Source organism: Leptonychotes weddellii, chromosome 1 (genome assembly GCF_054177405.1).
Source record: "Leptonychotes weddellii isolate Sample4059 chromosome 1, ASM5417740v2, whole genome shotgun sequence".
Taxonomy (NCBI): domain Eukaryota; kingdom Metazoa; phylum Chordata; class Mammalia; order Carnivora; family Phocidae; genus Leptonychotes; species Leptonychotes weddellii.
Window position 1 is genome coordinate 73,828,858 of NC_138369.1, and position 22,804 is coordinate 73,851,661.

Here is a 22,804-nt window from a genome sequence, read left to right on the forward strand (position 1 = left end):
GAGCGGAAGGCAGACGCTTAGCCAACTGAGCCACCCAGGCACCCCAAGAATATTGATTTTTAAAACATCTTAGCAGGCAGTTAACTTTGCTGGACTAAAATTCCAACCTTGGTCTCCCTTGCAGCCTGGAGTCTAGTTTAGGGGTCAGGCAGAGGTTAGCGCAGAGTTAATATAGTTCAGTGCTCCCTATCTGTGGCTCTCTCATTTGTAGGGTTCTGTCCCCTTACTCCCCAGCTGCTGTGATCACTCTGAACCGTGTCTTCTGATTCTTAGCTGGTACAACTGTTGGTTTTCGTTTGAGTTTAGGCTGCCCTGCGGGGTGCTAACTGGGGCCTAGCCTGGGTGAAAAAGCCATTAAAAAAAAAGGGAAACCCACCCACGGATGTTTCCATTTTTCAAGTGTTGCCTCTCTTCTAGTTTCTATCTATTTTTAGTTGCCTTTCATTGCCTTCAGAGAGGTGTTTTTAGATTTTGTCTAGAGTTTATCTGTAGAGAATTGGTTCAATACAAGCTACTTTATTGTGCCCAATTTTTCTTTTTGCATATGCTGGAGGGGCAGGATATTGGGTCTCTCTTTCTGAGGGACTTACAACGTCCACTCACTCCTGCACCTCCTCACATTTTTCTCCTTCCCTGCAGTATGGGGTGATATTATGTACTCGGGGAGGTTGGAGAGGTCTTTCTGCCTCTTTAAAATTATTTTTAAAAATTTTGAGTCTCTTTGAACAACTGAAACTCAAAAGCTTTTGAGACCGCTAAGACTTTTCTTTGTCTCTCTGCTGAAATAACCATTTCCTGAGCTATTCATGCCACACGGTTTAGCTGGTTCCCCAATCAAAGAGAAGGGGCGAGCTGACGGGATATGTCGGGACTAGAAAGAGCATCAGTATTTCAAAAAACCTATTCCTCCATACCAGGCTTCACACCCATGTTGAGTGATTATTTAGTTGTGGTTTAGAACGAGCTAGATTGAGTGTATCTGATATTTAAATCAATAGTTTTAGGTAGTTAAGCCTTCTTATTTCGTTCATTGATTCATTCAAGCATGTTTTACTCATTAAAAAAAAAAAACAGAGAATGCCTATTATTTGTCAGGCCCTGTGCTAAGTACTAATTATGGAATGAAAAGTTGTGGTTATTAAAGAAATTTCAGGTGTCAGCAAACATTAGGAGGGAGGCAGAAGGCAGCCTAGGATTAAATTCTACTTACTCTTTAGAGCAGGCTCAAAGCGATACTGATTTGTGATTTTAAAGTGGCTAGGGACAGTGAGAAAAGCCCCAAAATTTGGAGTCAAAAAACTCAAGTTTAAGCCCCAGTTCACCATTTATTAACTGCATCCCCTTGGGCAGGTCTCTCAATTTCTCCAGGCCCTTATTTCCTTTTCAATCATTAGCTCGATGTTGTTATAGCAAAAGCTTTCTAGGAATAGGAACAGTGCCTATTCTTTCCCTGCTGTATCCCTGTTCCTAGCATAGTGTTGGCACATAGTATGTTCTCAATAAATAGGTTAACATTAAATGAGTGAGTAAATAATACCTCTTTTTAAAAATTTTATTTATTTGACAGAGAGTGAGCGAGAGAGCATAAGCAGGGCGAGCAGCAGAGGGAGAGGGAGAAGCAGGCTCCTCACTGAGCAGGGAGCCCAATGCAGGACTTGATCTGAGGACGCTGGGATTATGACCTGAGCCGAAGGCAGACGCTTAACCGACTGAGCCACCCAGGTGCCCCGATAGCTCTTATTGCTTTTTTGATCATGGACTTTAACTGGACATCTTGAAAATTACTAAGATTCCAAGTTAATGTGGGTAATATTCCTCAAATTGGACCCCCTCCTTTATTCTTTCAGTTCCCAGATATGCTCGTGATGCCTTCTAGAACAACTAATGGCTTCTAACAGGTTATACCAGTCAGCATAGGCTAGCTTATTCTGCAGAAGGAAACAACTTGTAGTCTCAGTGGCTTAAAACAAATCATTTCCTCTTCATGTTACATAATCATGACAGGTTAGATGGAGGGCTCAGCTTCCCACAATCATTTGTGGACCGAATGTTGCCAGTGGCCTTGCTAGAGGAAAGAGAGAACTCTGGAGGGTCTCGTCCTGACAAGTAATTGTCCCAGAAGTGATACACATTACTTGTGCTCACAATTCATCGGCCAGAACCAGTCCTGTCACCCCTCCTAATCAATCACCAGGAGCTAGGAAGATCAATTCTTCTATGGGACCAGGAGAGGACCAGAAATATTTGGGGAACAGCACCAATGATCACTACAGTCCTGCCTTGTAAGGAGGATCTCGAGCTGGTCCACTCAGGCCCATCTAAGTACAAGCCTGACAGAAATAGGTAGGAGCATCTTTCATACTCAGATCTTTGCACTGTCCCTGAGGGTGTGAAGAGCCCTACTCTCCATCTCAAGGGCTAAACGGCATCTTTGGCTATTAAATGAGGTTTGAACTCAAGGAATAGGAATTAGTCCTTCTGGTTGACTCATAGGTCGTGCTCCGGCTGCTATTTATGGGAGTTCATTGCCAAATGTAGTGGGAAGGATGAACAGCATTTTTCCTTCCTCTGCTGAAGATCTGTAGTGCTCCTGGACAAGTTCCAAGAGTTGTCTAGTTGTCTACAGGGTTTCCAAGTGTTATTCTGGATGATTCTCACTTGAATAGAGGGAAGTGGGCTTCTGAATTCTGACTATAGTCAGTCCCTAAGTCCTACCAGTTGCTCCCTATTGACGTAGCCTCTCTGTTTCTCTCAGCTCACCTTGCTCCCACTTGGCAACTTTGATCTATTCTTGGAAGGTGTGTGTGTGTGTGTGTGTGTGTGTGTGTATGTGTGTATGGGATAGTGGGGCGGTAAGGAAGGAAAGGAGATGTGATAGGGGACAATGGTTCTACTTGATTTCATATTTTTCCATATCTTTTAAATTTTATATTGGAACCTCGACTTTCAAAACCCCAAAGCCCAAGAATTTTACTTTTTTTTCCTTGTATTGCCATGATAACTCTCTCTTGTGGCATGCTGTGTCTTCTCTAAACTGATTCAAAGAGGGTTGGTACTGCATCACAAGAAATACAGTGGGAGAGGGGAAGGAATGGTGATGGGAGGGAAATCATATCAATTAATGGATCAAAATCTTATTCTGATAATAAATCTGATTTATTTCCACAATCTTCTTTTTTTGTAATCTGTAGAATATATAGGCTTCTGTATATTCATATATGTGTGTGTGTGTGTGTGCATAATCTCTGGTAATAAAGTTTGTTCATAAATGCAAGTCAGTAGAAATGTCCCACGAATGGAATAACCAGTGAAGGGCTATGAGCGTGGATAGCTTTTGGTAAAGCCAGAGAGTTCCTCAGGCTGCACGAGGGGAACAAGGCTGCAGATAGCAGCATGCTTCACACAATATTCCTGAAATTCAGTCCCCTGGCTCTTTGCTCCGGAGAGCAAATTCTCTCTCAGCCACAGGAGGGCCCCTGCTCCCCTGAACCGCCTGTTTCACAGGCTGGGGATTCAGAGGAAAAATGAGGAATGGATTCAGGAGCCAAATAACAACAACGATACATATATATATTGTGTAATGGCGTGAATGGAACATTTGGCAATCGTGTGTTTCCTCAAACTGATGACGCCCGTGGCGGCATTTGCAGAGTAGTCATCCGACTGCACTGTGGACCCAAGTCCCTGGCCTTGGCCGGTCAGTGCACAAGAAAAAGCTCCCTGTCCCCACCCCAATTCACACCCACACACAGCTGAGGGAATCCCAGGGCCGGACTGGAGCCTGGCACGAGTGTGCCCTGCTCCACGGTGACCGCGGGCACCACGGGCTTGCAAGGGGCACATCTGTGAAGGCTGAGCCTGTCATCATGAACCAAGGGCCGGGGGTTCCTCCGAAACCACTGGCTCTGGGGCACAGAATCTGGCCTCTGCCACCCTGCCTCCTTACGGAGACCAGTGTTACCCTGCGTGGGGCCGGCTTCCGGCAGCCATCTAGTGTGGAGCCGCGGGCCAACCTGTGACCTCACTGTGGCTGCAAACCCACTTAAAATATTAACCGTGATGATAAAGATGAATAATTCCTATGCCCCCAGGGCACATATGAGTTTACTTATCTTTCCCGTCAGCCCTGAAATGCCGCTGTTCAGCTGCCCTGTGCAAGATCTGCCTTTCGCGGCCCTGTGAAAACACAGGACAATAGCTCTTCAGGTTCCGAAGCTTTTGATGGGTCGGCTTTCTGCCTAAGTTGTTATTGCTCTTTACAGAATAGTGGGGGCCTGAGTTATCTTTGAGCTGAGTTGGGGGGTGCTGAGTGTGGTGAAATTATGGGGTGGGGCGAAGGAAGGCACTAATAGGTTTAGCTGGGCTTCTCCTTCCCTCCAAGCTTCAGCATAGCTGGGGTGCAGCAAAATTGCTCTGGCTACTGGTACCTATGGCCTTAATCATCTCCGGAGTGGGGTGACGCTGCTGAGGCCAGGAGAGAGAAATGCTCCAGTGGGGGGTTCCTTTAACGGAGCTTTTGCAAGAATTGTACAGTCTGGCCACGGCTGCTTCTTACGCTTGCCTAGGCTGGCTTAACTCCTCTCCTTTCCACGGGGAGGCGGGGGGATGTGGGGAGAACCAGCTTCCCCATTAACTTGAGGCCTGCATTTTATCGACTGCGAACACTCAGGATCCCAGTTCTGGGGCCATCTGTGACCTGTCGTGCTATAATAGCTTGGTTTTCCCCATGTTCAGCTCCCTCCCTGAGTACTTAGTGTTAAATCATAGGGGGAGGAAGTGTGAGCAGAGGAAAAACAGCACTATTACATGACCCCCGATGAGACCGCTGTGATAGAATTAAAAGCTGCCGCCCTAGGACATTCTAACAGATGACATTGTGAGGTTGCCAAGGTAACCCACCAGGATATAGTTCCAGCATCTTTGGGGTTGACGCTGGGTAGGCGAGGTCAGTCAGAGGTGAGTCCCAGCTGTCCAGGGTCTATCCCCTGGCTGGCCAGTCCATGGCAGCCAAGTGGAAAATCGAGGTTGACCTCTACACAGCACAAATGAACCCAATGTTGCCTCCTCATTGGGAATTCCAGGTGAAAGAGAACTAGAATATTTCAGATAATTGTTCAATGGAGGTTACACAGAGCCTTGAAAGATCTGAATGTTAATGACTCATCCATTCATTCCATAAATGTTTATTGATCATCTACTACGTATCAGGTAGGAAGTGTCAGAATATCTAGGGGGAAAGGTGGAGAATTCTAGAAAACCCTAAAAAAAGGCAGATCCAAGCAGGGAAAAAAAGACATTTCAGACATTTACACATTGTTAGTACTCAGGAAAATGTCGAGTGGAAGAAAATGGAAACAATCAGAATAATTTATTAACCCCAATGATCAGGTGTTAAAAAAAAACTTATGTGCAAAAATTTATAGTGAAAATGATTTGCTTAAAAGAAATCAAACCTCTTCCCCCAACCACAACCAGGTTACGCTGCCTTTTCCCTCTTTTCTCTTTATCTTCATTTAAATACTCCGTGTTTACTTGTGAACTTCTGATTAACACCTATAAAAGTTACTTTTTTTCTGAGGTAAGGATTAGAAAGGATCAGAAAGATTTCAGATGGGCCCTGACTTGCAAAACTCAAGGCCTTGGCAGATAAATGACATAAAGATCCATCCCTCCTTTTGGCCTCATAGGTGGGTGTTCAAAACCAGGGTGGTGCCACTGGACCCTTGTCCCCACACACTTTGGTTTGAACCTGGACCTGGGCTGTCACCTGGTCTTACTATTTTCTCTCAGAGGGCAAGCCAAGGAGAGTGAGCTGGGGAGATTGGAATTGGTGGTGTTGAGTGATGCCGGCAAGTGGTGAGCTGGAAAGGGAAAGGAACAAAACACAAAACACAAACAAGAATGGTGTTGGGCGCAGGAGGGAGGAACACATAACTGGGATGGCTATGGAAAAAGAAAATAAGGAAGAAAATCTCTGAGAGAATCCTGTGTGAAACAGGAATTCCTGAAGACAAAATAGCTCTTCCTTACCCCCTGGGGGGTGGTTATTAGTATCAGAAGGACCTCATTAAAACACTGTTGGGGCCCGAAACCAGCCCACCACTCTCTGGGCTCTAATGCCTAAGGCCCCCTCTTCGCCCAACCAGAAAATGTAGATAATTAATTAGATTATGTTAGCTGTCTTGTTGCAGTCTTCTTATAATATTAATAATAATAATGATAATAGCTAAGTTATAGAGTGCTTCCTTAACACTTTACACATAAAGCCCAGGAGGAAGTGCTATTTAACAAATGAGGAAACAGGCCCCGAGGAGTTAAGGCACTTACCCAAATCACACAGGGAGTAAGTATGGAGGCCAGGCCAGGCCAACCCTAACTGGCTCTAGGATTCCTGCTTTTAACCCCTACACTGTAATTTTGCTTTGTTTAAAAAGTTCCAAGAAAAAAAAATACTTTTTAATGGGCTCTCTGCCTCACGTTTTCACTTTACTAAGTCAGCCGTGCCCTGGTGCTTTATTTATATAATTGTCTCCTTGGGCAACCTAAAGTTGCAGGCCGAGATGGTTCCCCAGACCTCAAACCTTCTGGACACCTGAAGTAGGTGGAATAGGGTGTGGCAAGGAGCTGGTGGCATTATCCCTCTCCTTCGTTAATCACTAACTCAGTAACTTAGACGGGGGGTGGGGGGTGACCCACCTGTGGAATGGGAAGGAGGAACGGCCCACTCTCAATTATCCTCCCACACCCTCAGCCATCAGCCCCTTGGTGGCAGTTACCATCCAGCATCCCGGCTCAAATTTTGAGGGCACCTGGTGCCCTACGTGCACTCCCTTGGTTAGGAGGGGTCGAGAGGGTGGATCCCGGAGCCTCCGACCTCTGCGCGGAGGGGCAGCGAGGGTCGCCCGCGGGCTGCAGCGTGTGCGGCGCGCAGGTGGCCCGCCGCGTGGAGGCAGCGGCGCCGGGCGTCGAGGGGGTGCAGGGCGCCCAGGGGCGCGGGGAGGACCCGCTGCTCCCGCGGCGGCGGTCAGGGGCCGGCGGCTCCCCCGAAGATGCAGCGCAGCATATTTTGCACATGAGTTCAGAGGAAGAGGAAGTGTAGCCGGCGGACGCGCGGCGGCGGCGGGGGCGCGTCGGGGCTGGAGCCGGAGCGCGCCAGGCTCAGGGCGCAGCGAGCGGGAGCGCGGCGGCCGCGGGCTCCGCGGAGGGACGGACGCCCAGATCGCGGGAGGGACTGACAGCCGAGCGCGCCGCGCCTCCGCTTCCCGCCCCCACCCACTGGCGCCCACGCCTTCCCCGCGCCGCCTGCGCTGTATGGCACAAACTTTCCTCCCGGGACGGAACACGCTGTGTCGGGGAGCCCGCGCCGGCGCCTTCTCCTCAGCCAGTTCCCAACGGTAGGTGGGCGCGCGACAGGACTTGGGGTGTAGGCGGGCACAGGCCCGGCCATCTGGCCCCGCGGACCGGGACCGCGGCGGACCGGAGGAGCCCCGCGTGGCGCCTCCTTGCAGGTTGCCGGGGCTGCCAGAGGGCCACCGCCCCCACAACCGCATCCCCCGCCCGGGTTGGATGGAGTCGGCGCCGGTCCACCGCACGCAGCGGTCTTGGCCAACTTTTTTGGAAAAAAAAAAAAAAAAAATCATCCCTGGCACGCTGTGGGGAGAGGCACCTAGAGCAGTTTGTTAGGGGTCGTGGGCTCTGCGGGCTCGGGGGCGCCAAAGAGGGAAGCAGAGGGGAAGCTTTGAGGCTACAGGTGGGTCTGGGACACTGCTGCAGGGGGTCCTTGGCAAAGATCAGGCAGGAGCTGGGCACGGAGTGCGGGTTCAGGAGGGCGGGAGGCCGGGGGCTGGGGAGTGGGAGGCGGCTCCCGGCTGCCCTTCTGCGTGCGCCCTGGGAGGTGGGTTTGTTGCTGGCGCAGGGGTGCTGGATAGATGGGAGCAGACCTGCCGCGCGTCCAGAGGAAGCGCCGCAGCCACCGGAGGCACAGAGAGCCTGGGCGCGGGGAGTCCCCGGCACTGAAAATGGCATCTCCCCTTCTGTAAGGGGATTTCTTTCCTCATCTTAACCCACTTTCCCAGGCTCAAGGGACGCCAGGGTAGGTCTGGGCCATGGCGGGGTGGTGGTGGCGGCGTACATTTCAGAAAACCCGATTGTCAGGCATGCAACACTCCCCCTCCCCCGCGACCAGGGCCCGTGCCCTTGACCCAGGATATCGCCGTCTTGGCAGCGAGAACCTCGTGGAAGCCAAAAGTGCTAGACCCAGGCGCGCTGCCTGCTGCCTCCCGTAGCTCATGCTTAGCTGCCCCATGTGGTAGTGGGTGGTCCCCAGGGACACTGGGTGGTGGCAGTGAGTTTGTTGGGGGACTTAAAAACAAACAAAAAGTATATCTATATTTTTAAAGTCTGGCACAAATGCCAAAATTGAGTGCCTGCCCTGGGTTTCCAGCAACAGTCCTTTCTTGTAATTGGTACAGCTGTTTTCAGATGCTGGGCGCGCAGTCAGGCTAGGCGTCTTCCAGGCCCTGCCATCCTGTGTCATCTCAGGATAAGAGAAGCCCTGCCAGGAAGGAAGGCGGGGGTAATGTGAGCGACCTCTGGGCCTGTGGGTAGGGCATGCTATGCACCCCACGTGTCCCTGGCTGCCGGGATTCCTAATTTGTACCTCTGAACAGCTCAATTCCCTACGAAGTTCAAGTGACCCCAGATGTCACCAAACCCCACAGAGGGGTTAAGCAACAAGCTGTTTGGGGCTCTTTGGTGTGTGCGTGTGTGCTAACCTCAGTGAAATCACTTTAACCTCAGACTGACTCTGCATCCTCTTTTGCCTTCAGCGTGGTTTCTGGTCCTGAGAACTGGGACCTCATCCTCTGTATATCAAGTCGCTGGGTTGGTTTTTCTTTGTTAGTCTTTTGACTCAATGGACACGGGGCAAATGGAAGTGGAGTGTTGTGCAGTTAGCTAATAGATTGGTGCAGGAATTGAAAGAGAACAAATTGGGAATGAGTTCTTTTTCTCCCTCTTGAGCAGGAATTTTTGGCTTCCATTCAAATAATTGCTTTGTCTGTAGGGAAACAGGCAGAAAATCTTTGGCATGAGTGATTAGAGTTCCTGTAAAGCTACTTGTGTTCTTCCAATCTTCACTTCTCTGCAGAATTGAAATTGTGTGGGCCCATGGCTTGGTGCGCATGGGTGTCTTGCCAAATTTCTAACTTGGTGGGCTAAAGAGTGGGTATTATGACTCTTTCCCCACCTATGTCATTTCTAAAAATATAAGAAAGTTGCAAGAACAGTAACCCCCAAATACCCATATCTAGAGTGTAATTTAGCAGTACTGGCTTTATTACACATCTGTCGATTTATTCATCCCTCTACCCATCTTAATTCCCAACTTAATTCCCATCCATTGATAAGTCCCAACCCATTGTTTTATGCACTTTAAAGTAAATTACAGACATTGGTACAGGTCACTGCTAGATGTTTCAGTGCCCTTATTATTATTTAGAGTTCAATATATGTTCACGATTTTCTTAAGGTAAAATGTGTATGCATAGCGTGAAATGCACAAATCTTGAGAGTAATATTTGCGTAATGTTTTGATAGATGTGCACACCTGTGTAACCCTAGTTGCTATCAAGATAGAGAATATTACCATCACCTCGAAAGTTCCTCATCCCCATTCCCGGTCAGTCCCTGCCCCTCTTTCAGGGGCAACAAATGCTGATTGTTTCTCACTGTTAGTTTAGTCTTGCTTGAATTCCTATAAATGGAGTTCCACGGTGTTGTGTAAAGCTTCTTCTACTCAGCATAGTTTTGAGATTCAACCATATTATATATATCAGTATTTTGGGCTTTTTTTTTTTAATTGCTGAATTATATATTCCAAGATATGTCCATACCACAGTTTGTTAATATATTCCCCCCTGTTGATGGACACATGAGTTAGTCCCAGTGTGGGGGGAGTATTGTGAATGAAGCTACTATGAATATGTGTGTACAAGTCTTCCTAGGGACATATGTTCTCATTTCTCGTGGGTAAATGCCCAGAAGCAGAATCATTAGGTCATAGAAGAGGTGTATGTGAACCTTATAAGAAGCTGCTGAATCTTTCTCCAACATGGTTGTACCATTTTTACAGTGCCACCAGCAAAGAATACAAGTACGAGATTCCAGATACGACAACCCTGTTTTCTTATCCCAAAGTCAAGGGTGTGGCTTGGCAGTGTTTTGGGGCTGGAGGGGTACAGAAATTGGATACCTGAGACAGTCCAAAGCACGTTGTTTTTATAGGTGGAGGAGTTGTAAGAAATCCCTGACTCCGCCAGTGAGTGAGTTTACACTTAAATTATTGCAGATGATCAGACAAATATTTTACTTGTAGAGATCTTCAGAGAAGGGAATTCCACAGGGGAATGTACCCTTGGTTGTGAAAGAAGATTGATTGAGTGCTTTCTATATAAAGAAAAAATAACCCCCAAACCCCACAGAATTCCACCATACTTCTGCTTCACCACTCCTGGGGGATTTCTGACGTATTGGTCTGGCTGATGTGAACTTGGTGGAGGAGATTCCCATTGGATTTCACCGGCTTTCACAGCTGGCTGCGGAAAGCAGGTTGTGTTTGCTTTGCGAGGCAGATCAGATTTGGCTTTTTGAAGGCTCAGAAAACAGCTTTCCTGTTAAAGTGATTTGGCCTGTCAGTGAGAAACATGACCTGTCGACACGCTCTCATTGTCCTGGCTGAGAAAATGGGCCAGGTCCCCTCAGGTCCCCTTACCCTTTGGTCCCGTTCTGTGGACCCGCCGCTGAACCTGGCCTTGGCTGATTCAGGAAACAGGAATGGAGCCTCCCGGCCTGCGTGGGACCCCAGAATGAAATATTCGCCTCTGGCCGAGGTGTCTCAGTTGGGTCAGAAGACAGTCTCGCGCTTTGCCCTGTGTTTGGGAACTGTTGTGATCTGACAGCCACAGAGTAGGAGCACAGTTAAGTCTCAGCTGAACGATTCTGGTGACTTGTGGTACCCGACGGGGTGATTGCCCGTTTGGGGGTTGACCGTGAGTGCCAAGATGTCCCCAAGATGTATTTCTCCAGAGGCTACTTTACCGTAGCCTTGGAAACAGGTTCAAAGTGTTTTGGCCTAGGAAAACTTGCCAACTGTCAACTTCTATTTTAGTAGCACCGTTCTTATTTTATTACAGATTTCACTATTGTTATTAACAAAATAATAATTATAGCTCCCACTTGCCAAGTGCTTACCCTTGGCCTGGCACTGTGAGGCACTGTACATGCATTCTTTGAATTTAATCCTCAGGAGAGGCAAGTTCTACTCTTATCTGCACTTTAGCCTCGAGGAAACTGAAGCTTAGCAAGGTTAAGTAACTTGCCCTAAGTTCGCGTTTTCACGTTTCCTAGACAAAGGGAAGAGACTGTGATGTTCTGGTTTCGCAAATGAGAATACGTCTACAAGTACAGATTTCCAAATACATGAAGCCATAGGGTGATAGACACTAAAACTGGATAGGCACACCCACTCGGCAAGAAATGACACACTGGAATCACTTTCTTCTGTTTTTTCTGAGTTTGGGGCAGCCAGGGCCTGTATCGAGATACAAAGTATTTTGGTGACAATTTAAGATATTGTTGGTTGACTGTGATTTTAGTTTCATTGGAGGAAAAGAAAGACGTTTGCCAGCTGTTGAGTTTGAGTGTCTGTAGCCGAGTGGTCCCACACCTTGGCCACCACCGACCTGTGGCTACTTACATTTAAATGTAAAATGAATTAAAATGAAAGAATTTGGCTCCTCAGTCCCACCAGCCACATTTCAAGTGCCCTAGAGCCACATGTGGTTATTGGCCGGGGCCTTGGATAGTGCACAGGCTGAGTATTTTCATCATGGCTGAAAGTCCTGTTTGCTCTATAGTAAGCATCTCTCTCTTTTCCTTCAGCTGAAGAATTGGCAACACACTTGGCTAAGGCTTAGGCTATTTTTCACTGACAAAGAGATACATTTAGCCAGACATTTCTTTTATGTTTACCTTTTAAAGGTTTTGTGTGCGTGTGATCTTTTCTCCCATTCACATTCAGTTTTTGACATAAATTTGAGTTTCCCTTTACTCCTGGGCCCCCAAAGGGGCTTTCGTTATTATCATTGCATATTTTACCAGGATGCTTTTTGTGAAAAGATCCGTACAGCAGGCAAGTGATGGCCACTGCTTGAGCCCTGTTAATTCCTTGCTCTCCAAATAAGAATTCGGTTGAGCTTTTAAATATGCATTTGTGTGACTTACTCCCCACCTGGGCTGAATTCAGGAAGAAGAATTGGCTCTCAGCGGGGCCAGAACCAAAGAGCTAGAAAATCAGGTCACATTCTACGCCTGATGGCTACCTGCCAAGACTGAGATGGAGGAGACACTAGTTGGGGTATCGAGGGCTTCACTTTGGAGTTTTGCTGGGTCTGACTGCCCTTGTGGTGTGTAGGGAGTGCTGGAGGGGGCCCGGCGGCTTCCGTGTCCTGGTAGCACAGGACGAGGGGGGTGGCTGGTATGCCCTGGCTTGCCCCTCTTCTGTGGTTCAAAGGAGAGAGGACTCAGCCCTCAGGTATCATGGGGCACCAACACCAGCCAGTGGTGCAAAGTCCACTTCAGCTGTGTTTTGCCCAACTCGTCTGATACTGACCAACTCTTTCTTTCATTTTTTAAAAAATATTTTATTTATTTCTTTGAGAGAGAGAGAGAAAACGAGTGGGGGGCGGGCAGAGGGAGAGGAAGAAGCAGGCTCGCCGCTGAGCAGGGAGCCCATGCGGGACTCTGTCCCAGGACCCTGGGATCATGACCTGAGCTGAAGGCAGCCACTTAACCTACTGAGCCACCCAGGAGCCCAGACCAACTCTTAAGCGACTTTATGAAACTGTATTGGATGTTGCCACACTTTTTCAACCTGGAAGCCGGCTGCACTTCAGTGACAACTTTCTTTGGCTTTTATAACTACAATATCCCATTTTGTTGTTCTATAGGCAGACCCCCTTGATTGTCAGCATTTATTTCTTGCAGAGGATTATCAACTTCCATTCGTGTGTACATGAATGTGTGTGTGTGTGTGTGTGTGTTTTGAAATTTCTTACTTTGTATTTCACCCTGAGGAAGTACTTCCTGGGCAATCCTTCAGGTTTTATAGAATAGCTCCCAAATGCCTAATTTTGAAGAAACTATTGTAATAGACCTCATTCATAAAGTTGGATAAGAGGAGAGGTGGTTAATCACAGACTCTGGTTAATGGAATGTGACTGAATCATGTATTGCCAAATTTTGAAAATGTAAAGTACTAGAAGTCAGATTGTTCATTTAAACTCTTCTGTAACTTAGAGAGGGCTTTTGGACCTTTTCCACTGTTTTGGGACACCGGAGAAGCACTCTTTGCAGTGTGGTGTAATTATGGCCATAGGCAGGTAAGAAATAATCTTTACAGTGGATAACAAGTAATTACTGGTAATATGTCTAATAATAGTTAACATTTATACTACTTTTTCTATGTGCCAGAGCTCTTCTAAGCCCTGTTCAGTATTAATTTATTTAATCCTCACCCTGCCAGTGGATTTCGGGGATACCCCCATATTATAATTGGGAAACCTGAAGTTGAGCAGCTTCCTCAAAGTCACAGGGTTAGGAAGTAGAGACACTGGGATTTGAACCTAGGCACTCTGGTTCCAGAACTTGTGCAGCCAGCCGCTGTGCTATGCTGTTAAGAAGGTGAACCTGAGAGAGACAGGCAGATATTCCAAATATTCCAGAATTTCCATCCTTTACCAGATAATAAGTGTCTGTCCTAGTCCTGAAGGATGTTGGTTTAGTAGGTATTTATTGTGCATCTTGGGGCGCCTGCCTAGCTCAGTCGGTTGATGATCCAACTCTGGATTCAGGCTCAGGTCATGATCTCAGGGTCATGAGATTGAACCCCGCATCAGACTTCATGCTCAGCATGGAGTCTGCTTGAGATTCTCCCTCTCCCTCTGCCCCTTCCCCTGCTCATGTATGCATGCTCTCTAAATAAATAAATAAGTAGATTTATTGTGCATCTGTTGGGGCAGGGTGTTGGGATAGTTGCTATTGGGGATGAGAAAGACATGATTGCCACCTTTGGGAAGTTGGCTGTCACATGAGCAGATGAGGCATTACCAAAAGCTCCAGAGCTTTCCCTTGAGCTCAGGACTGGTCCCTGCAGCTACCCACCCCGATGGAGTTAACACATCTAAAATAAGCTCCTGTCTTCCTCCTATAGCCATCCCCAGCTCAGAAGGGGGCCACTCCAGCCTTCCAGTTGCTCAGGTCACAAATCCTAGACATGTCTTGGATGTCCTCTTTTTCCAAACTACCAATAAATCTATTTCCAAACTACCTATTTCCAAACTACCAATAAATCTCGTTTTCTACTTTTAAAATATATCCAGAACTTGATCATTGCTCATACCCCATCATCATCTGATCTCCCCATTTCCACGTCAGTCATGACCAGAGTGATCATGTCTACCCTTGGCTTGAAACCCTCAAGGGGCTCCCATCTCAGGGTAAAGCCAGAGTCCTTACCACCATCTGCACAGCCCGTACAACCTGCTTCCCCCGCCTCTCTGATTTCATGTGCCACCTGCAGCCACCACTCTTCCCCAGGCAGATCCTGGAACCTTGCACTTGCTGCCACCTTTCCCGGTACACCAACCCCCGCTCATCCCATGGTCTCTTTAACATCACCACCTGGGTGAGGCCTTCCCTGATCATCCTGTTTTTAAATATAGAATCGTCGGGGTGCCTGGGTGGCTCAGTGGGTTAAGCGTCTGCCTTCAGCTCAGGTCATGATCCCGGGGTCCTGGGATCCAGCCCCACACCAGGCTCCCTGTTCAGCGGGGAGTCTGCTTCTCCCTCCCCCTCTGCTGTGCCCCCTGCTTGTGCTCTCTGTCAAATAAATAAAATAAAAATAAAAATCTTTTAAAAAATAGAATTTTAAATATTGCATCGTCTTACCCTGTGCTTGCTCTCCCTCCTCCCTGCCTTATTTTTCTTTATTCGACATACTTTTAAAATTGAATTTCCTTTATTATTTTTATTTGTGTATTGTCTGTTTTTCTGCCCCTGAAGGTAAGATCCTTCAGGGCAGGGTTGTTCCTTTTTTTTTTTTTTTTTTTTGGCTTTTTGCATCACTTTGGTATCTTCAGTGTTTAGAATAATGCTTTGCATGTAGTAAATGCTTAATAAAGGAGAGTGTGATGGGTAATTTCATGTGTCACCTTGACTAGGCCATGGTACCCAGTTTTTGGTTAGACACGTCTAGGTGTTGGTGTGGGTTATTTTTCTTTTTTAACGTGGTTAACATTTAAATCAGGAGACTTTGAGTAAAGCAGAGTAGTCACCATAATGTGGGTGAGGCATGCTTCACCCAATCAGTTGAAGGACTTAAGAGAAAGCAGTGAGGTCTCCTGAGGAAGAAGGAATCCTGCCTCCAGACTGCCTTAAGACTCAAGACTGTAACATCAGTGCTTCTGTAGGTCTCTGACCTGCTGGCGCGCCCTGCAGATTTCCGCCTTGCCAGCTCCCACAGTCCCATGAGTCAATTTCTTAAAACAAATCTGCCCTGCCTTCTCTCTATAGAGATATCTACCGACACGCTGTCCTCTTGCTTCTGGAAGTTTCTCTGAACAACCCTAATACAGAGGGTTGAGATGGAAGGGAAAGGAGTGTCCGGTGGGGGGCGCGCTGGAGGTAGAGGAATGGTGTCTGGAGAGTGCTCAGTGTGTACCGAAGGGAGCACTGGCTTCCTGAAGCCTGACTCCAGGGTACAGGAAGACGAACAGCCAGACCCGGGAGGAGGGGGATGGGGGTGAGGTGGAGGCTAAGGACTCCAAACTGGGCAGCATATGTTTCTTATGCTTTTTGAGCCATGTGGGTGGCACAGAATGGTTAATCTGGCATTAGCCTGTGCTCGGAATTAGTGGGTGAGAGACCAAGGGAAGCCAGAGGCATGAAGGCCTCTGACGGTCCTAAGAGGGCGGGTCGGCACGGGGAACCAAGTGGTGGCGCAAGGGCCTCCAGCAGCACCCAGCGCCAGGCCAGCTGCAGCAGTGACAACAGTGGCAGGAGCAGGCTGATGCCTGGTGTTTTGAGCCTGGATGTTACGAGGACGGGGGTACTACCCACGGAAGCAAGGAACACGGGAGGAAGAACAGGCCTCGATGGGCAAGGCGTTGAGTTCTCTTTGGAGCACATTCATCAGGAATTTCAGGAAAATTCTAGGTGAAGATGTTGAAACGGGTCCTTGGGTGTGTTCATCTGGAGGTCACCAGTCTGGGAGGGAGACTGGAAGGTTTTTGCCCAGAACAGGTAAAGCAGGGTCCATGAGAGGGGATATAAGGGCTAAGGGGGAGACGAGAGCATTTATGTAACTTTTTTGAGTATACTCAACAATACCACATATTGGAGGTTCCCAAACTCCATTACTAAGGCACCCCAAGGCACCACAGCCAACTCACGAGGGTGGGGCAGAAGGGCTTTGTTTTTTTTACATTTCTGAGGGGAACACAGTGGAACATAACATGTTAGACAACACACTACCTGCCATCTTGGGGTAGTTCGAGGTACCAACGTTAGCACCGCCTTCTTTTTGATGACATCGTATCTCTGGGCAGCTGCCTTTTGGGCGGTTGCTAAGAAAACACCTAGTGGAACAGGAAATGAAGGTGGTGGTGTCCAGCGTGATTCCAAGGTTTGAGAAGTTGTGCAGTGCCCAAGAGATGCACACATCCCATTAGTTCTTGTGGTGACTCAGGAATGAAAGAAAAAGGTTTATTCTTTCAATTTTTATGTACTATTTTTTTTTCAAAAGGCTAATAAGTTGTTTGGACATAAATGATTATTATGTTGTTTAGACTGAATGGCTTAATAAGTGGAACTGTAAGTATTGCTTTTAGCTTAGGGGTGCCGTGAACAACATACCGAGACGCTAAAGGTGCCAGGAAGTGGAAAGTCTCAAACCTCTGCCATGTATTGTCACAGGTAGATCGTGAAAGAGTAAAAGCAGGGATAGAAGAGGGGAGAAAGGAAGGGCACGGGGGCTGCATCCAAAAAGTCTCATTTCTTCAAAAATAAAAGATGTGAAGCAAATAAAGTAAAATATAAGCATTTGTTAAATCTTGGTGATGGGTACATAGATGTCTCATTTTCTGTCCTCATCTATATGTCTGAAGTGGCTTATGCTGAAAATTATTTTTTTTAAAGATTTTATTTATTGATTTGAGAGAGAGAGCATGAGCAGAGGGGTGGGGAGCAGAGGGGCAGGGAGAGAATCTCCAGCAGACTCCATGCTCAGCATGGAGCCTGATGGGGTGCCCAATCTCCTGACCCTGAGATCATGACGTGAGCCGAAACCAAGAGTTGGACACTCAACCAACTGAACCACCCAGGCACCCCTGTACTGAAAATGATTTTAAGAGAGTGAGACAGAAGGAGGGCTGGGGATAGAAATTTAGGGGTGCACCTGTGTTTGGGAGGACAACATGGAGGTGGGAAGAGGGCATCTGGGGTACAAAGAGGTTCAAGAGATGGGGGTGTGGAATCAAGGGGATCAGCAGGGCCATGTTCTAGACTGGGGTTCTTAGCCCTGGCTAGGAGACTTAAGAAAGATCCAAGACTGGAGAGGGTTCAGAGTGGGGAAAACTGAGCTTGCTACTAAATTGTTGATTTTCACCTCTGGCTGCTAGTTAGAATCACTTGGGTTTTTCCAAAATATTGATGATCAGGCCCCACCCCCAAATGCCTGGGCATCAGGACCTTTAAATAGGTCTCCAGATGATTCCAATATGCAACCAAGATTGAGGACCACTGCCATGGCCCAGGGTTTCTCAAACTTTACCACTGCTCAAACTTCAATGAATCACTTGTCATTAAAATGTAGATTCTGGTTCAGCAGGCCTGGGAGGGCCTGGGAGGGCCTGGGAGGGCCTGGGATTCTGGATTTCTCACAGGCTCCCAGGAAGTCTGGTGCTGCTGGTCTGAGGACCACACTTTGAGCAGCAGGTTCTTCTGAAAGGGAGCTGTGTTTAGTTAAGGGTGTTTGTGATGGGGACTGTTGGAAGGCAGAGAGGTGGTCTGGATCAGACCCCGATGAGATGTGGGGATGAGGGGATGGTAAGCAAGTGTTTTCCTTTGGTAACGTAAATACCCCTTGTATTCCTTATCTTTTGCTCTGTAACAGATTACGCCGGATCTTGGCAGCCAGAAACGACAATAAACATTTATTATCTCACAGGGTTTCTGTGGGCTAGAAATCCAGAAGCAGCCTAGCTGGGTGGTTCTGACCTGGGGTGCCTCAAGAGGTTGTGGTCAAGATGCTGGCCGGGCTGGAGGCCATTCTGGGGCTGATGGATCTGCTTCCACATGGGTGTTGAGCTAGCCAACAGTGTTGGCTGTTCGGTGGGGACCTCAGTTCCCTGTCCTGGGACTTCTCCACAGGGTTAATAGGGTGTCCTCATACTATGGCAGCTGGCTGTTCCCAGAGTGAGGGATCCAGGAGAGAGCAAGGGAGAACCCACAATGCTGCTGTAACCCAGCCTTGGAAATCACACTCATCATTTCTGCAGTGCCCTCTGGGCCCCACGGGTTAGCCTTATTCACTGTGGGTGGGGACCACCCGTGAATGCTGCAAGGATTACTGAGGGTCATCTTGGAGGCTGGCTATCATACCTCTTATTGTTTTCAGTGAAGAAAATAAAGTATGTGCAGCACAGAAAACTTGAAAAATATAGAAAGCCATAAAGAGAGTGTCACCCATCATCTCATGACCTGGAGGAAATTTCTGGGAACATTGTGGTCTTTGTCTTGCCAGATACAAAGAGAATGTGTATACACACACACACACACACATAAAATATATATGTAATATATTACTATATAATTTATATAATATATATTTATATATGCACTCACTTAGAAGTAGCACCATATAAATAATATTGTTTCATATAGATTGTTCTTTATACTTGGCATCAAATCAGGGACACTTAGAACAGGTAAATTTTTCTTATTGAAGTATAGTTGATATACAGTGTTATATTAGTTTCTGGTGTACAACACAGTGATTTGACAATTCTAGACTTTACTCAGTGCTCAACACAATAAGTATGGGCACCATACAGTGTTATTACAATGTCACTGACTATATTCTGGACTGTACTTTTCATCTCTTTGCCTTTCTTATTTTATAGCTGGGAGTTTGTACCTCTTAATCCCCTTCACTTACTTCGCCCAGTCCCTCAATGGGTAAATTTTAGTTATCCTTGGGTTTCTGTCTTAGACTATGTTTGTAGGATATCAAGACTTGATACCATTTGAATTTTCAAGTTTTCATTTACATTTCTGGGTTGAGAGAGATGTTCCTATCATGTAAAAATGTCTTAATTTGGATCATCAGTTCTTACTTTGGGTGACTGAGTGATGTAATAAACATGCTCGAGGCTTCAAATACGGAACTTGAATGCAGAAATAAAAAATGAATTTGCCAGCTGATCCAGCATCATTGCATATAATTGCCCCATCTCTGGTTGCTTGTCATGAGCTGTTGGCAATTGTTAAAATTAGCTTTACAGTCTGCCACAGATTAGCAGCAAGTGTGGTAAATGAGGACTCACTCTTAATGAAACTAATATGTATTTGGAAATATAACTACATTTATTGCCCCCATTATTTAAATGCATGTACGCTAGTTGATAGTAAAAATGAACCTTTAAACTGAAGTTTTAGAAATGTGAGCTGAAAAATAATCTTTTAAGGAGGTGATCCTTTCTGAAGTGGTTTTCCAGTGTCTTATGAGCATCTTGGGAAGCATTTCAGAAACAAATCAGAAATACTTTAAAATAAAAAGTTAAAGATTTCAACATTGAAAATGACACAGGACATCATGCCCCATTGCTGATCAGCTTCTTCTGGAACCGGGTCTGTTTTCTATCACAGGGCTTTTCTCTGAATGTCCCACACTCTGCCCAGACTTCCAGAACAGCCCGCCCCACTGCACCACGTACATCTGTTCACTGTCTTTCTCCTTCTTTCACCTCTGATTTCCTTAAGAGCAGGGCCTGGTCTTCCCATTTTTACCTTTCCTAATTGAGGACCTAATTTAAAGCAGACCTTAATAAATGTGTGCTGAATGAACGCATGCACGTATGCATGAATTTGGAAAAGTTCCCTCTCTCGTGGAGCTGACAGTTTCTGCATGAAGCTGCGCCGCGGTGTCTCAAAGACACACCTCACGCTAGGCTTGATTTGGAAAGAACTGATTTTCCAGAACCTCACCATCTGAGAGCTCTCTGCTTTCTGGTCATTTGCAATCTCTAACATCCTCTCCTTTGCAGCCAGGGTCTCAACCTCCTGGTGATTACCTTATTTTCCTCCGTAATCAGCATCCAGTTCCTAATTACTTTTGGCTGATTTCTGCTAGAGAACTGTATGTTTATTTTGGCTCTTTCCCCACTGTCTCGCCACAGGAATGGGGAAACACCTCCTCTTTTTGCTTTTACCTTTGAAGAAATCTTGGAAGGTTTTTCTTGGTCCCTTGATGCTAGAGAGACGCATACATATGGGTGCTGGGATGTATTCTGGGAAGACAGGGGTAGAAACAAAAGAGAAAAGCCTCCTGTACAACTGTCAGATAATCAAAGCTGATCCAGTGATCCACTCACACATAAAACAAGTAACTTGATTTACATTAGGTGTCAGGGTGGGGTGACTGTGGGAATATGGAAGGGCAGAGCTGTGGGGGTTGGATGGACCATAGATAAAGCACCGGGAGAATCTGATCACACACAAGTGATTTTTAGCATGTGTCCTTTATAGAAACAGACAACAGCGAAAGGAGAAGGAGTCATGAATAGCACCGCTCTCCTGATTCTGCCCAGGGAGCTGATGCCGCAGAGTGAGCAGGAGGTGGAGGGGCTAATCGGTCAGTCTCTCGAAGGGTCTCACCTTCCGCCATGCCTCTCCTGCAGTCAGCATCTGGCCACCGTGAATGTGGAAAGAGAAGCCTCATGCGTTGAACAGGACCCCTGCACTTACCACACAGCCTAGCAATCCTACTCCCAGGTGTTACCCTAGAGAAATGAAAACTTATGTCCTCATAAAAGCCTCTGTGTGAGTGTTTATAGCCACTTTATTCATAATCAACTGGAAACAGCCAAAGTGCCATTCAGAGGGTGAATGGCTAAACCAGGGTCCCTAAATGTAGGCAATCTCGGCTGGTGTTCTCCTGAGGAGGCAGCAGGCCATGGTCATTTTGAACAAACTTGGTGAATGAGTTACATACTGCACGATGAATCGTGCCAAAACTTAGAGGCTTAAAACAAACAATGGTGTATTTTGCTCAGGGATCTGCAGTTTTGGCAGGGTTTGGTGGAAACAGCTTGTCTCTGCCTCACATGGTGTCAGTGTCTTGACTGAGGCAGAGGCTCAATTTCCAAGATGGCTCACCGGCAAGATGGCTGGCAAGTTGGTGCTGGCTGTCGGTTCCTCTCCACATGGGCCTCCCTTTGGGGCTGCTTGGGCTTCCTCATGGCATGGTGGCTGGGGTCCAAGAACAGGCATCTCAAGGATCAAGAAGTCGGTGCTCCTGATTTCTTAAGGCCCAGGTCCAGAAGCTGGCACTGTGTCATTCCTCTGTATTGTATTGGTCAGGCAACCATGGAGCCCAGACTCAGGGGAGGTGATGTAGACACCACCTTTCAATGGCAGGAGTGTCAAAGGATTTGGGAGGCATATTTCAAAACCATTATCCTTACCATTTACCTTCTGCCCTACTAGAGGCCTTGACTCCTGAGGGAGATGTGCTTCCCCTGAGACAAACACTCCCTGAATGTCTGAGGGAATGTGAACCAAATGCCTGCATCAGGAAAAGCCGTGCCCTCTCCTCTTACCTCTACCTCCCACCTCTCATTGCCCTCAAAGGCCCATACCCATCCCTTGCGCCAAGTTTCTAGTGGGATTCTAGCATGAGCCTGGGAACCTCACATAGTAAACAGTAATGTTAGGTACCGTTCTATCTTATTTTTCCCCCTTTTGTAAGCTAGGTCTTTCTTGTTTGAGCACAGTAGGGACTGCAATAGCTATTTTCAGAATGATATGAAAATCTTTACTTTTTGACAGGGGTGGGGGTTGGTAGAAGAACGCAGGAAGGAACTAAAAGGAACACAGGTGTGCCAGGAGTGAGTAAGGTAGGGCCCTCACCACAAAAGAATAAGAGGAACAGACTCATGCTAAGATTTTTTTTTAAGATTTTATTTATTTATTTATTTATTTATTTATTTATTTATTTATTTATTTGACAGAGAGAGAGCATGAGCAGGGGGAGCAGGCAGAGGGAGAGGCAGGCTCCCCACGGAGCAGGGAGGCTCATGTGGGACTCGATCCCAGGACCCTGGGATCATGACCTGATCTGAAGGCAGCCGCTTACCTGACTGAGCCACCCAGGCACCCCTCATGCTGAGGTTTTATTGGCTCACAACTGCTTCATATGTTTGCCTTCCTAGAGAGAGTCGTGCTATAAAAGCAGTTGCTTAACCAGGGTTGCACGTATTCCAAAGAAATGAATCCCTGAGTTTGAGATCTTTTTTTTTTTTTTTTAAAGATTTTATTTATTTATTTGAGACAGAGAGAATGAGAGACAGCATGAGAGGGAGGAGGGTCAGAGGGAGAAGCAGACTCCCTGCCGAGCAGGGAGCCCGATGCGGGACTCGATCCAGGGACTCCAGGATCATGACCTGAGCCGAAGGCAGTCGCTTAACCA

General features: G+C 47.0%; 1 protein-coding gene across 1 annotated transcript in view; it reads left to right on the forward strand.

Moving 5' to 3' along the window:
* Nucleotides 1–7,170: 7,170 nt before the first annotated feature.
* RFTN1 (raftlin, lipid raft linker 1) overlaps nt 7,171–22,804 on the forward strand; it is a 194,939-nt gene continuing 179,305 nt past the window's right edge. Inside the window, exon 1 of the mRNA XM_081826061.1 lies at nt 7,171–7,394. The gene's annotated coding sequence lies outside the window, so the exon portion shown is untranslated. The remainder of the gene's footprint in view (nt 7,395–22,804) is intronic.